Here is a 16,984-nt window from a genome sequence, read left to right on the forward strand (position 1 = left end):
ATCTGGTTTTAATACTAGCCTTAAAATAGAGTATTTTCCTGTGCTTGCACCATGTATTTCCTGAGTAGGAGATAATGATGATAAGCTTGTTTTCTAGCCAAATACAATGTATACTGGCTGTTTGTCACACAGTGAAAACATGTAGAAATAGCAAGAAAATTATTAATATTTTTAATTTAATTAACAGAAACTGGATGAACTCCTCCCACTGGGGAAGGTTAAAAAAATGAAGCCATGATTTTAAATGTCATAATTTTAGAGTAAATACTGAATTTAGGCAGACGTTTATAAAAGAGTAATTGACAATTGAATTATAAGCACAGTACAAATGATGCTAAGGGACAAATAGACATTTCACTCAAGAGAAATAGACTTGAAATGTGTAGGCCAGGGGTCGGCAACGTTTGGCACGCGGCTTGCCAGGGTAAGCACCCTAGCGGGCCGGGCCAGTTTATTTACCTGCTGACGCGGCAGGTTCGGCCGATCGCGGCCCCCACTGGCTGCGGTTCACCGTCCCAGGCCAATGGGGGCGGTGGGAAGCCGAGACCAGCACATCCCTCGCCCGCACTGCTTCCCTCCGCCTCCATTGGCCAGTGGGGGCCACGTCGGCCGAACCTGCCGCGGCAGCAGGTAAATAAACTGGCCCAGCCTGATAGGGTGCTTACCCTGGTGAGCCGCGTGCCAAACGTTGCCGACCCCTGGTGTAGGGCAAAACTGGAAATGGCAATGTGGCTTTAGTTTGTCTGAATCAGTTAACATAGATGAATATTGGGTTAATTGGTTAAAGAGATGAATTAAAACAGATGTTTGTGGATGTCAATAGATAGATTTGCAATTGCAGTATTTTGCAGCATTCAGGGAAATTACATTGCAGCATCAGCCAATATTAACAGTCTTGCACCTTGAGAGGCCTTGTCTATACTGTAACATAACAGTGTTTTTATAATCAGGTTGTGACATTTCCATCGATCTTGACAATACAACAAACATGGTTGAGTTGAGTCACACAACAGCTTTTTTCCTAATGGTTATGTGTCAGATGTATTTGTGTATCCATGTCTACCACTTCTGCCTAGTTATGTTTGAATCAGTCCATTCTAGGAAACCTGGGCAGCTACATTATAATGCCTCAGCATGTGAAAAAGTGCCCAGAGGACATGCATATGGGTCAATGCACTGTGTAATATTCAGACATCATGGTGATGATAAGAATCTAGGTAGATATCACAGAGAATGCTGGGAGAAAGGAGGAAAGGCCAACCTAGTTACCCAGCAAGGGCTGCAACTGTGAATTTTCATTCTGCTAGAATACTGGGGAAAATACAATGTTGACTGTTTACAGGAAAAACTGGTTGCATTCATACATCTTAAAAAGAATATTCTGTAATTGATACACTCAACATTTTCCTTTATATCAATCTAGACCATTTTTTTCTGTTGATATCATCCCAGCTGAGGATCTCTTTTTTCTGTCTACCAGCATAATAACAGTGTTGTGACAAGGCTGCTGGAAGACAAGCATGTGCCAGACTAACCTGCTGGCAGGTATTTATTACACATGGTTAGCTGCCATGATTGCTAAACTTTTGTTGCCAGTGGTCACAAACTGAGTTTAATACCAGCATGTTATTAGCCAGTTACCAACTTGGTTATAATGCAGAAAGGTCAATATGCAGAGGCAATAGTTCTGGTTGTACTTTGCAGTTGCAGTATTGCCCCATGCTTTGGGGGCAGTACCCTTCGGCAGCTGGATGCATTGAAGTATGTTTTAGTCACATCTCATCTAAACCTAAACAGGGAAGATTAATCTTTTCAATGCTGAAAAAGTGGAATTTACTGAATACTAAAGGATTATTCTACTTTTTGCAAAAGTACAATTCAAATCTAAGGCAATGAAAAGGTAGTGTAGCAGGATAGCAGGATCTCTGACTTTATATAAGGATGAAAGGATTTTTTTTGTGACCAGTGCTGTCGGCTGGGGTTAGAATCCTGACTAAAGAAGCTGAGTAAATTCTGCTAACTGTGGCAGGAGTGGCTTTTTAAGTAGAGGATATAAGACAAGTGTGAGTGACTTTGGTCAGTGGAAACTAGGGGCAGAGACCAGAAGCTCCTGCAGGAAGCATGAAGAACAGTCAAGCTTGGGCAGAAAGCTAGGCTGTGAATTCTGTTCTGTAGTTTTCATTTGCATTAGCAATAAAGCTAAGCACCAAGAAGGGGGATAGTTTGAGATTATACAGCATGAGCACATTTTATTTGGAGAAGAGGTATGTTTACCATCTGCTCAAAGGTACCCGTATATCAACTGTAGATTAATATAACAGTAAGTTCACTTCAGACTTCACAGCTGCTTTAGTGAAATTCACATTGTTTATAATAAATGATAATATCCAAATAAGGCTAAACTTTAAGGCTAGAACTGTGCAAAACATGGTGGTATCAGTTTCCATTTGTTCTTGCAAACATTTTCATTTCTTTGAAATGTTATACTATTCCACTTAAGATGATGTGGAATTTCCTCTTCATAACCATTTCTAAATACTAATTGTATTATGGTTGCCTCTCAGTCTGTCTCCAATGTCATCTCTTGAATCAACTTCTTCTTAGGTTGCGGCTAACAATAGATGCTTATGTATATGTTCTAAGTCACGTTAAAGTGAAATTGAAATGTTGAGTCTGAAGACAGTCAACCAGGAATGTTAAGGATGGTGGTGCTTCATTACACGCCCTTTGAAGTAGCAGAGGTACCGCAGAATGACTGTTGTTGAAAGTTTTCCTTGATTATTATTTCTACTGCCAGACTTTTAAACCATACAATATCAGCTTTCTTCAGATTTTGCTTCTTAGTTCCTTTTATGGTAAAGCTTAATACTGCGAACATATGGAGTAGTTGAAGGGCTGCCAAATATTTAAATGACAAGGTTATAAATATACAGCGAGCAAGGATTTTTTCCCTTCCCTTAATGTATAGTTCTGTTGGTTTGAGCCAAAGCAGACAATAAATCAGAATGTATAACTTGTTCAGTCATTAACTTCATAGATTTATGGAGTTTCATGGTACTGTAGTTTACCAAGACTGAAATAGTTTTTCTGAGTCCATGTTAACTATGAGGGAATTCTAGGGTAATTTTCATGCAGGGAGATTGATGTTCAGAGACAACAGAAAAACGTTTTCCAATGAGTCTTATGCAAATTCCAGAGGCCAGGATCAGATTCTTTTCTCCCTTGTACCCTCACCCTGATCTGTGCACAGAGAACAATTTCCATCTGCTAACATTCCCCTCTGTCTTCTCTGTGTTGCTGTCTATGTTCCAAACCTGTGGAAGATGTTCCAAACTCTGTGGGCCAGGGGAGGAGGCTCTGTGGGCCAGGGGACTGGGCAATGCCCCAGGGGCACATTTCCCCCTCTGGAATTGTATTATCTTTTCCACGGAACAGCTCCTCTTCCCCCCCACACCATTCTTCCTCCCAAGTGTTCATAACCCAGGAGGGTTCCCTGATAGAGTACGTCCCTGGAGCCATTGTTCTCACATATCCCCTGGGATTTGCCAGATTTGAAAGGGGGCCCCACAAACCTGACACCCAAAACAGGAGAGCCACGAAGGAATTTCACAAGGGACTCCTCAAGAGACTTCCTCCTTTACAGCATCCCTCTCCCTTCCCCTCCACCCCCCCCCCCATGCACCGGCTTTCCATGTCAAGGGAGTTGTTAGCCATAGAACCTAGGTCACTAAGGACCTGATTCTTGTTTATACTGAGGTCACTTGAAGCAACATAGTGCAGCTGAGAATCAGTTTTGGATGGTGCCATTAATTTCAATGGGATGGCCCATGGAGTAAAGTACTAGTCCATGTGAATAAGGGTGGCACACTTGAGCCCAAAGACAGTCAACAGGGACTAGTTTCAGAAACAACTGTTATACAAAACTTCACTTCAGCTGTAGGCTATGTGTACTTCGGAAAGCAATAAAGTCTGCTTAGTAAAATCCAGCATATGTGATCTGCACTTTTGCTCTCATAATGCACTATACTATTTTGGACATCAGATTTTGTGATTACGTTTAATCAAAATATTGGGATTGTAAGGCTCTTACATTTTATCATCAGGATGTTTTAGAAGTGGAGGGAGTTTTTGTTTACATGTGTCTACCACTTGCCAATGTTTTTTGTGGCCCCTCATTATTAGCACTGCTACTACTATTACAATGACTAGTGTAGTAAGCTCATGCCATCGCCATGAAGAGCTAAAATAGAGCTGTGCTCCATCCAGGAACATAGGTATGCTAGAACCAGTTCTCAAAAAAAAAAAAAAAAAAAAAAGGATTATTATTTGCAAATGGCTAAAAATGCAAACATTTTAGCTTCCAATTGTTACTTGTCCCTTTGACTGCCAATCCTCCGCTGCACAGGTCTTCGTTGCTGCATGCTAATATCCATTGAAATCAGTTGGAATGTCAGCATGTACCTGGTACACTCAGCAAGCAGCATGGCAATTACACTATACTAGGGAGCAAGACTGGTCTTGTGGCTAAGGCATCGGGTTAGGATTCAGGAGACTTGGGTTCAATGTGTGGGTCTCCTACAGATTTCCTGCATGACCCTAGCAAGTAATGTTCTCAATTGCCTGTCTGTACAATAGGGGTGCTCATCCTTCCTTTACATCATAAGAATGTTGCAAGCCTAAATTAATTAATAGTGTTTTTTCTTTGGCAGAGTCGTAGCTGAAATTCAGGGCCTTGTAAGGTGGTTTCCATGTGGATGAGAAACTAGTGACCCAGAGGAAGTTTATTTTCTTAGTGCAATCTGTTTATTTACCAAAATATACAGCAGTCTTCTTTCCTAAACGGCAGCAGGACACTTCTGTCCTGGCACCTCTGCCTTATCCCTTGAAACAGCCCTCTTGCCTTTACTTCTCTCCAGGGATCCACACAGACTCACTGGAAAACATAGACTGTCTGTGCTGACTCACAATAACTTTGTCACAGCCCGGGCCTTGAAGTTTGAAACATAGCAAATCCCTTTAGTTGCCCTGTGGTCTGCCTGGTCTTTCCAGGGGGTCCTGGGTATTAGCCCCCTTCTTTAGCCAAGGGTATTTTTTTGTTTGTTTGTTTGTTTACACACAGGAGTTTCACCGAGTACCTAATACGCCCATGTACTTTAGTGAGATCTTTGATTGCCTGTGTTTCTGGCCTCTTTCCTAACCATGTATTTGTGAGATGCTGGGAAAGCATGGTATTTTAATTATCAGTAATTGCACTGTTTCTGCATAAAGAAACATTTCCAACCCCCAACCTCCCTCCAAATTTCTCCTTCCTGCAGTCCAGCCACCCAGAGAGAGGTGAAAATATTATTTTCAATTTATGTAGAAACTGGTTGAAAAAACATACATTAAAAGGCATTGGGTGAGATCCTCATCTTGCTCTGGTCCCTTTGTGCCAAATTAAGGGCTGGGACAGCATAAAGGGCTCCTAAAAACCTTGGTTGTGGCTGAAGGAGCTCTCCCCCTTCCCCTGTGCAGGAACTGGAGGGATTAGGACCAGGGCCAGCTCTAGGCACCAGCATTCCAAGCATGTGCTTGGGGTGGCCCTTTTCAAGGTGCGGCATTCTGGCTCTTTGGGGGTGGCACTTTTCAAGGGGCGGCACTCCGACCTTTTTTTTTTTTTTGCTTTGGCGGTGGCACTCTGGTCTTTTTTTTTTTTTTTGCTTGGGGTGGCAAAAAACCTGGAGCCGGCCCTGACTGGGGCATTCCTTCAGTCAGCACTATAGAGATTCTGGGCCATGGTGTATCTCCCAGGGCAGCCTCAGGGATGTTCAAGTTATTCTGGGGGGCCTCTCCAGCCACCTCCCTCCGCCAAGCAGCCCAGGATCAAAGATGTCTTTAAAGCCAGGGTAAACACACCTCCTCTTGTGCTGTGAGTTCTGTATGGTGCACAGCACAGAACCTCAGCCATTGTTCTTTCAGTAGGTTGCCGTGTGATTAGTGTTACCATTAGAAGTTTTGTCAGCATTTTATGTTCCATTTTTATATGTAAGGGAATGATAAAAGAGTTAAGGGTTATGTGCCTGTGTGGATTATGTGCTTATAGGACTGTAACTAGATCTGTGTGCAATTTGGATTTGGTTTGCAAGTGGGTTAGCAATTTTGGGGAAGGCAGGTCTGCATGTATCCGTCCGGCCTGAGTTTTGCTTGGAGTTTCAGATTCAAACAAAACTGAGAACTCAGCTCAGACTGCCAACTCTTCCTGTCTTGGGGATGAAACTATGCAAAACGTCCACATTTAGTTTAGTTTTGACTGCCTACTATAAATCCCTACTCATATTCCAGGAGGAGCTTTAAGATTCATTCCACTCTTGGCCCAGCTTCCTTTGAAACATTTATTAATTTCAAACCCTTTTGTACCTCATGCCAAGAGTTAGCTTGTAACAAAACTTGATATGAGGAAAGAAAAGGGCAGTTTTGCTTCTTTTTATGTTCCATGATGAAAGTCTGAGAAAGCTCTTATTGTGACAATGGAACAGCCAGAATAAGTAAGAGTGAAGTTTGATTTTTTTGTTTTTTGTTTAAAGAAGTCAAATCACTTTGAGCCAAATCTTAAAAACCTGCCTCAGGTACTCCCATTTCCCTTCAGGCAAACTCCCACTGATTTCAATGGACTTTTCTTGAGTAAATGCTAATGAAAAACTCACTCAGTACTGCAGGATTTGTCTCTTAGAAGCTTTTGTCGAGACGAGTGTATATAGAACTGTATCACAAACCAGATCACAGTGTAAATAACCTTCAGAATGCTTTGCCGGAGAAAGATCTCACCGCATGCGCATATATTACCTACCGCAAGACACACACATTACTAAAAATAATAGCCTCAAACTATACTCGTGTCATTTGTTCATTATTTAGTCTATTACCTCTGAAATGAGGCTGCAGCTCTCAGTTCTTTCTTGTGTGACTCTGAACATGCACAGAGCTGTTTATTAATGGCTCTTTTGTTTAAGAGGGATGACAGTGTAAGCTTAGTGGAAGACTTGAAGCTGCTCTGCAGCTAGGAAACAGCTACTTGGTGGTGTTTAACATTTGAAATCACTCCATGACCAAAGCTCGGCTACCTATAAATTATAGTGAATGCTGAAAAGCAGTCCTCAGCCCAATAGATCTCTGTGCTTGTAAATGTAAATTCTGTTTGTTAACACTCAATGGCTGTAGCTGTATTTTCAGGCTACAGAAAAATGTTATATTCCATTAATCATTTTGGCCTGGATCCACCCTTCCTGCAAGAAAATCTACAGGAGGAGCGTCAATCTGGGGAACAGGTTTCAGAGTAGCAGCCGTGTTAGTCTGTATGCGCAAAAAGAACAGGAGTACTTGTGGCACCTTAGAAACTAACACATTTATTTCAGCATAAGCTTTCGTGGGCTACAGCCCACTTCTTCAGATGCAACTGGGGAAGGAATTCTCTATGAGGAATTCCTTTTCTGTCTGTTGGGATTCGCTCGTTGGAATAAATTGTGTGGCCATCCTTAGACCCGAAGAAGGGAATTCAGGGCATCTTATGAAGGCTGTTTGTTTGCCTCTGCTCCAGTTTTGGCCCCTGTCACACCCTGATCCCTGGTTAACTAGCTGAAATGATGCCATGCTACCTGTGGCTACCGCAGTCCCCACTCCAGCTCTACCGAAAAGAGTGCAACTCGAGACTTTGCTATATCGTCTAGGCTTAGTTCCTTGGGCTCAGAGAAGGGAATAAGGCTCAGTCCTCAAAGATATTTAGAGGCCTAACTCCCATTAATTTCAATGGGAGTTAAGTGCCTAAATATCTTAGAGGATCTGGGCCTAAGTGCCTATCCCCTACTCTACCATTGTTTTCTTCTTCTCTCCTCAGTCCTACCCCATCGCTCTGCATGGACCTGGACCTATGGAACAACTTCCACAACAGCCAGAGGAGAAGGCAGAATGGTACTATGGAAGAGACCGATTTCTCACCCCCATTCCTCTATTGGGATGGGGGAAGGGAGATCTTTACAAGGAGAGGACCCTTCACAAGCAAATCTAGGGGAAATTATTTGGGTCATTATTTTGAGCCTGTTTTATCTTGGTTAAAAAGTGTCTCTGAATTTGTGAATTATTCCATTGTGCAGAGTTGATAAGTTATTAGCCGAGTCACCAGCAATAGAATATATTGCAACAGAGAGAAAGAAAAAAGCAAAGAGGCAAAGTGAACAAAAGAGTACTGGAATCTTATTGTTGTCATGCTCATGGGAATCCATTTTTTTTAACTTAAAGAGCTACTAGTCAGAAATGTAACTCTGCAGGATCTTAGGTTCCAAATTTATTCTCTTTCAGTGATTTCCAGTTCAAATTCTCTATTTAAGATGTAAAAGATGAAATCCCAACCTGGTATCTAAATATCAAGCTGTGTTCTTTCCTTCCTGCTATATTTCCTTGGTAAGACAGATTCTGCAATTGAATATTTTTGGAATCATGAAATGGGATAGAATCCATTTTACTTTTTCTATCATTGCACTGGCTCTGCAGTGCAAACCATAATAAAAGTGATTTAAGAAACTATGACTTGAAGACACATGGGGAGCGTATAATCTTATGGTTAAAGCACAGGATGAGGGCTCAAGATTTGGGTTCAATTCCCTGCTCTGCTGCAGACTTCTTGGGTGTCCTTAGGCTCACAACTTGGGGACAGATTTCGTAAAGCTATTTAGGTGCCTAAGGAAGGAGATAGACATCTAGTGGGATTTTCAAAAGCATCTAGCTCAGGGGTTGGCAACGTTCGTCACACAGCTCGCCAAGGTAAGCACCCTAGTGGGCCGGGCCAGTTTATTTACCTGCTGACGCGGCAGGTTCAGCTGATTGCGGCCCCTACTGGCCGCAGTTCACCGTCCCGGGCCAATGGGGGCGGCGAGAAGCGGCGCAGGCGAGGGACGGCGCGGGCGAGGGACGTGCTTGCCACGGCTTCCCACCACCCCCATTGGCCCAGGACGGTGAACCGCGGCGAGTGGGGGCCGCGATCGGCCGAACCTGCCGCGTCAGCAGGTTAATAAACTGCCCCGGCCCACCAGGGTACTTACTCTGGTGAGCTGCATGCCAAACATTGCCGATCCCTGATCTAGCTGTCTCGCTTCCATTGATATAGAAGTTAGGTGCCTATCTGCATCTTTAGGTACCTCAATACCTTTAAAAATCTAGCCCGTTATCTCTCTGCCTCAGTCCCCAATCTGTGAAATGGCAATAATAATGTTACCCCTTCTTCGCCTGAGTGGCTAGCCAGAGTTCAGGGCCCTGCATGTTGTTTCCATTAGGAGGAGACAGTGATGATGGAGTCGGGTATCTTTGCAATCCTGTTTATTTCTAAAGAATGTACAAATCCTGTTTCTGCTCTCGTGCTTCTCTCTCATACGCAGACAAACACACTTCTGCCAAACATTAGCCATTGAAAACCCTAGTGCAGATTCCTGAACGGCCTCACAAGTGCCTTTGTTTTGGGTGCTGATATGTGTGACAAAATTTACTGAATTAAGTTAAACCTTATGGAATTCATCTTAAGTATTTTAGGAGTTCATTGTATTAAAAGTCCAAATGTTTATCTATTATTGTGGGATTGTGTGTAACTTCTCTGGGGGGGAAAACATGACTAATATAAACCCTGGGAAGTGCTAGGAGTTTCAAAGGACTATTTGAAACAATAGTCCCACTCTGATTAAGCAAGAACTCAGCCTTTTGAAGGTTTGCCTGAGGAGGGACCATTGTCTGATGATCACCTGTTACATGAGGACATGATCAGAGGCCCAAACTGTTTAAAAGCAGTGACTCACACATTCATGGGTGTGCTTGTTCTGAGCTAACAGTTATGAACTTGTGACTGTTAGGATCACAACTGGGATGTGGTTGGTCTGGCCTAATGATCAGAACCCTGAGGACATCCAGGGCTGGAGATTAGTATGGAGCCGAGCTTAGCTCGAGTCAAGAATCAAGGACATTGGGGGGCGTAGTTGAAAGCAAGGCTGAGAGTCAGAAGTTGAAGGCTAGAACCAGTGGGTGAGCCAGATGCATGGTTGGAAAGCAGAGCCAAGGGTCAGAGCCAGAGGTGTCAAAGATGAGGAAAGGCAAGAACTGAAGCTGACACAAGAGTGAGCAGAGGCTGGATGGGAGCTAGAGCAGGCCCAGGAAGCAGGATCAAGTGCAGCTGCAGCATGAAACACATCAAGAAGCTCCACCACTCAGGAAGTTTAGTCAATCAGGCAGCCCCTGCCAGGGTCATCTATGCCCAGAATATTGTTAGGAGACAGACCCTGTTGCAGCTGGCTCCCTGACAGAGACCACAGAAAAATCCCTTGGTGGGTTTGAAGGACTGACTCCATCAGAGCCCTTGTTGGAGTTGGGGTGATCTCTTATTAGCGTGTGTGTAGGTTCTTCTATTGTTTTTAATATGCTTTATTGGTATTGCTTTCACCTTTTAAGAATAACTGAGCTTGTTTAGGAAAAGCTGTGTGGTAACTTATAGCTATGGGCAATTATGCTTTTGAGCCCTCTGAGGAGAAGGCAAAGCAGGCCCACTGAAGCAGTCAGACGTGCTCAGGAATTCTCAGTGTAGACAAATAATTGTGCAGCCTCGAAATACGCCAGTCAGGGGTATGTCTCTGCCTGAAAGAGGTGACAGCTGGAGAGCCTGAGAGTGGGTGTCTATGGTGTACCGTAGAGGAGCATTGCATGTGCAGTTACTGGAACTGTGGCAACATGTTCCTGTGTTTTGTTTCGAGGTCCCCATTGTCTCTTACATTTATCCCAAATGAAGGCTTGTCTGTTACACTTAGCAGTTTCAATGAGGTTTAACCCCACCTATAATAATACTTCCTTTCTCCTACCTTTTCTCTATTTATTTAGAGTGTGAACTTTTTTTGGATAGTGAGTGTCTTATTGTGTGTCTGAACAGCGCCAAGCACAATGGGGCTCTGATCTTGGTGTTTCTAGAGACTAATGTAATAAAAAGAATTAATAAAACAACAATTATTTGTCAATTAGTTCACCAGACATCCATGTAATGCATTTCACTCTATTTTATGGATTTCTACACATACATGTCCTTTATATTCATAGAAGATTAGGGTTGGAAGAGACCTCAGGAGGTCATCTTGTCCAGTCCCCTGATCAAAGCAGGACCAACAATCATCCCAGCCAGGGCTTTGTCAAGCCGGGCCTTAAAAACCTCTAAAGATGGAGATTCCAGCACCTCCCTAGGTAATGCATGTGATGGGTTGGATCACAGAAACCCTCTTGGGAGCTGCCACCTGAAATACCAAGACTACCCCTGCTTTTGTTTTCCCTGCCAGCTCAGGACTCCAGCACCCTGTCTTGTTGAGCCAGACACTCCCGTCTGCTCCAGCACAGACCCAGGGTCTGAATCACTTGCCCCAAAGCTGCAAGTTTACCTGAAAACAGCTCACAGAAGTGTGCTTATTTTTAGCACTCAGATGCCCAACTCCCAATGGGGTCTAAACCCAAATAAATCCGTTTTACCCTGCATAACGCTTATGCAGAGTAAACTCATAAATTGTTCGCCCTCTATAACACTGATAGAGAGATATGCACAGCTGTTTGCTCCCCCAGGTATTAATACATACTCTGAGTAAATTACTAAATAAAAAGTGATTTTATTAAATACAGACAGTAGGATTTAAGTGGTTCCAAGTAGTAACAGACAGAACAAAGTAAGTCACCAAGCAAAATAAAATAAAATGCGCAAATCTATGTCTAATCAAACTGAATACAGATAATCTCACCCTCAGAGATGCTTCAGTAAGTTTTTTCTCAGGCTGGACACCTTCCAGGCCTGGGCACAATTCTTTCCCCTGGTACAGCTCTTGTTCCAGCTCAAGTGATAGCTAGGGGATTCTTCATGATGGCTCCTCTCTCCCTCTGTTCTCTTCCACCCCTTTATATATCTTTTGCATAAGGCGGGAACCCTTTGTCCCTCTGGGTTTCCACCCCCCCCCTCACTGGAAAAGCACCAGGTTAAAGATGGATTCCAGTTCAGGTGACATGATCACATGTCACTGCAAGACTTCATTGCTCACTTGCCAGCACACACATATACGGGAAGACTCACAGGTAAACACAGCCATCTGAGGATAATGGTCCTGGTTAATGGGAGTCATCAAGATTCCAAACCATCCTTAATGGCCCACACTTTACATAATTACAATAGGCCCTCAGAGTTATATTTTATATTTCTAGTTTTAGATACAAGAGTGGTACATTTCTACAAATAGGATGATCACACTCAGTAGATTATGAGCTTTGTAATGATACCTTACAAGAGACCTTTTGCATGAAGCATATCCCAGTTGCATTATATTCACTTATTATCAAATCTTTATAAAACTATCCCAGTTACATTATATTCACTTATTATCATGTTTTTATAAAACCATATAGACTGCACAATGTCACAACGCATTCCAGTGCTTTACCACCCTCCTATTTCATATGTAAAACACATGGAAATAAATGTGGTTGATATGGTGAAAATCTTTTTCAAAAACTTTTGAACTTTTTCTTTGTTATTTTTCCCTTTATGTTTAGAGATATTCCTAAACTGCTAAATTTGGATCTGAACCTTCTTTCAGTCAAAACTCTTACTCAGTTAAGCTCCATCTTTAATTGTGACAGTATCAGCCTTTTTTCTTCGTAAAGTGCAAAAGAAATTCTGCCAAATAATGGTATTTTACTGTAAAGAAAATATATCAACAGTTTAAAAAAAATCACATTCAAGTTTTCCCTGAGCTACTACTGTATTTGTTAAAATAATGCTGAAACAGATAATTGTCTTGATTTGAATGGCATGGTAGCTGTCTTAGCAATAGGGATAAACATTTGAATACCTCTTTTCTGAAAATATCTGTTGGAAAAGTATAAAAAAACCTACATTGCAGAATTAATTATATGGAAATGGGAAAGAAAAGAAAACTTAAGAGGGAAACAAATGTTAATATTCTAGTTATCAGCCTCTACAAGGAGAAGGAAGCTTGTAGAAAGGTAATTAACACCCACTCATCACATTCTGCCAGAAGATTAAAAAACAGGTCCTAGCCCCAATACTTACCTTTACAAATATAATCTCTTCAATTAATCTAATTCAGTAGAGAACAAGATTTTTCTTTCAACTCACTTTGCCAGGTTTTTTTTCCCTCAACAAATTGTTTTTCTCATTTACCACACATGAATTCATATTTCATTCAGGGGTGAAAATTCCCTGACCTTGAAATGCACTCAGCTAAGCCCTTGGAAAAATAGATTAAGATTTCACAGATGTAGGAATTATGAAATCAGGGTAATGATGTATGGTAGAAAAACCTCAGCCTGAGAAAATCTTCATAGGACAACCATTGATTACTCAAACACAGGAAGAGCGGATGTTGTCTGGACCAATGTGGGTAAATATATTCAATACATGGGAGATGAGACATGCAAACAAACCCCTGAAGTTGGCAGAGGTAGTCTTGGCTGTAGCTCTATGTGTTTTGTACACAAAACAGTTTTAACCAGGGGATTGAGATTTCTGCTACTGGTGTAATTTGTTCAGATTGTCAGCTGGTTGGTAGAAAAATGGCAGTAGGAATGGGTGGCATAGAACAATTCACGCTATAAAACTCTGGATTTCCCAGTTTGGCTTGAATTTCTAGCCATCTACTGGCAGATATAATAGCTGCTATTAGAGTGTACCTATAATATCCATTTCTGAATAGAAATGCAGTGCAATGTTGTTGTGAATTATTTCGTGAGTGATGGGATTTCAGAGAGTGCAGGAGATCATCTTGTGATGACGTGAGGAGCTGCAGCCTCCTTGTGAGGTTCAGCCCTGCCAGACGCTGACAGAGACTGTATTGTGCTTGCTGTTTTCACAAAAAGGGAGAAAAGAGGAGGGTCCTGGGGGAGGGGGATGAAAAACCCCCAGAAGGAGCAGAGATGAGACAGGATGAAGGTTGATGGGGAGAGTAGGAAATGATGGGGGAGGGGACGCTGAAATAAGGGGGTAAGAGTTTATGGAATAGGGGGCTAAGATGAAGGGGATGATGGGGACAAAACTGATGGTGGATTGAGGGGCAGGATTAATTGCTGGACAGGGGATTGGCAGATGTGGGAAGTCAGAGTTCCTGCAGCAGGGGCCAAAATCACCTCTCTCAAAATTTGAGAGAGTGGGTGACACCAATTGTCTCACCCCCACACACTGGGGATTAGAAAGGGGAGTTAAAAATCAGACAGACCTATATCAATCTCATCGTTTTGGAGACCAATCTCATGATTTTTAGGAGTGCGACATGATGTTTGATCTTTTGAGGCTGGCAAAACTGTAGACTCACTGTATGTAATTCAGACTTCCCCCTTTATATTGGATATGCCTTACTGACTACTTGAAATAGCAATAACAATACATAAACCTCAGGCTAAACTATCTCCCAAATCTTAACTGTTGCTGGAGTTTCCTTGCAGAACTTCTTCTCTGCAAGATCCATAGTTCCTTGTGCTCGCCACACTGTTCCTCTTATATCCTGGTTGGAGCTAACACGAGCCATCTGCATGAACCAGCAGTAATTACTCTGCAGGTTATGTGGAGTTGTGGCACCACAGTGGCTCATCAGAGAAGTCCTGCATTCCTATGTAATGCAAACATGGAGATGGCTAGCTTCCGGAGCTCTGAACGGAGCCTCTAGAGGGCCCTGCCAAAAGGACTACAACTAAGATGGCTCCCAGCATGCTTGGAGTCAAGGATGGAGGCAGAAGGAGAGAGAGAGAATTTAGTTCCAGTTTGGAAGCTGGATGGGGGAGAGCAGGAGAGTGAGTGCTCAGCAAATCCCTGTTAAACTCCCACTCCCCTCCAAAGTAGGTTTTGTACTGCCCTGAGACTCTGCTGCATGCATAGGGCAGCTCTAGCGCTGCAGTGGCCAGTATCCAGAGAGCAAGAGATTGGACCTGGCACTGGCTATAGAGAGATAGTCAAGACCCGCAGGGGATTCCGGACCCACAAACCAGCAAGTCTGGTTAGAGTCAGGAGGGGACCCAGCCCCATCCAGGGGTGAAGATAAAGTCAGATGACTTTTGTTTAATCTAGACAACATCACAACCCTGTTATGCCGCATCTCAGGAGACACAACTCCTGACATGCTATTTGCCTTGGTAAGGTGCCAGGAAGAAAGCTGGAGTTTGAGGAACTTGTGAGTGCTTAGAGATGGGGACCTGTCCTATTTATCTGTCCTTATTACTTATTAGTTAACCTTAACCCTTTCCTTCCCCAGATCCTAGTTTCCTATTCGCAGGCAAGACCCTTGTCTTTATAGTGTTGTTGGGGGGGGGGCAGTCTTTTGTTTTATATACTTTATTTTCCTGTGTATACTGGGCTTTATCCTCTTTGCCAGCTTGTAGTATTATCATTGATTTTTCAAGGGACAGCACCCCGGTGTATAAGACACAATGAGAAGCACTGAGTGGAAGCACTGAGCACCAGAAAAGAAGCCAGGACCCACCCTATGTGAGGAGAAGGGAGAAGCCACTATTAGTAATAGCAAGCCCCAGGGAGAGAAAACGGAGGAGGCTAAATACACACTTTGGGGAGAGGCTATAGTTATGTAGGAGAAATGGAGTGGAGCTTGGCAGTGGGGATTCATTCTGGCAATGATTCAGGCTTTTCTCACCTCCATCCTAGTTTCCAATCATCTTCACTAAGTAACCTCGTCACTATCCTCGCTGAGTCTAGTTTGGGAATTCACTTTTATTTTCGGTGGCAGATTGGTAAGCTCACTTACCAGCTTCGGTGTAGAAAAGACCCCATACTCCTTCTATGGTTTTGATATGTCTTGTTGCTTTAAAATTTAAAAAAACACGTTGGGATTTACTTGCAGAGTCTGAAATCACAGCACATGCTTTCTCCTTCAGAGCGTTACCCTCATTCAGTCACCTGCTAAGGGCTTAGCTCATCCAGGTATGGTGGCTCCATCTAGATTTCAGATACTTTTGTTTATATGAACAGAACTGAAATCAAACTTCTCTGGTGCACCACTGAATGTAATTTGGTGCTTACACTCCTTGAACTGGGATGGATTGATTCTTGGCTGGTGAGGTTTTAGCTGAATAATAGCAAAAGCAGATATAAGAGGGGATTGAAGCTGATCATTAATGATACTATATACATTTGCTGGAGCAAAAATGAAAATTTCAATTTCCACATCATTACGAGCTTGAAGAACTATAAAAATGCATTTTGAAATCTTCGCACAGGTAAATGATTGATGGTCCCAAAGACTTGACTGGAGTTTTAAAAAATAATTATTTGCTGGATCCCAATTTTGGACCTTGCCTTTAGCAAAACCATATTTTAAGCACATGAACATAAACTATTATTGAAACTACTCTTTGTATCCATTGCACATTACAATTGCTGATATAAAACATTTGGTTGAAAATGTCTAGAAAATAGACTGTCATAGGACAGGTTCTTTAATCTCTCTATTCTGGTGGATTTATAGATATGCTCATGTTGATTTATTATTGAAATTTCTTTTCCTAAAAGCAGCTTTATTGCGGAGCTAGATTGACACATGAAATAGCAAATTAAAGTACTCAAACAGTAAAATACAAAGAAGTGAGTAGTTATCATCTGATTATAACTGAGTGCATTAGACAGCTCAGTATCCTTGTAAACACTTAATATATTAAGACGATCAGTCATCAGTGCAGTTCTGAGAGTTTTGCTGCTATTATGAATCACTACTATAAGAAAATGAGCTCTTGAGTTCTGTCTAGGTAGGGACAGAAAGCAGAAAGGAATGGTGAATGCTATGCATACTAAGCCATCCATGCCCTGATTCCTTCTCCCTGACATGGGTGTGAACTGGGGATAATTCCATTGGCGCTACAGGTGTAACTGCTGTGTATTGAGGGGTAAATTGGGATGCTACAATTGTGAGTGTCTGAAGTTTGTTGCATGTTC

Source organism: Malaclemys terrapin, chromosome 14 (assembly GCF_027887155.1).
Source record: "Malaclemys terrapin pileata isolate rMalTer1 chromosome 14, rMalTer1.hap1, whole genome shotgun sequence".
Classification (NCBI taxonomy): Eukaryota; Metazoa; Chordata; order Testudines; family Emydidae; genus Malaclemys; species Malaclemys terrapin.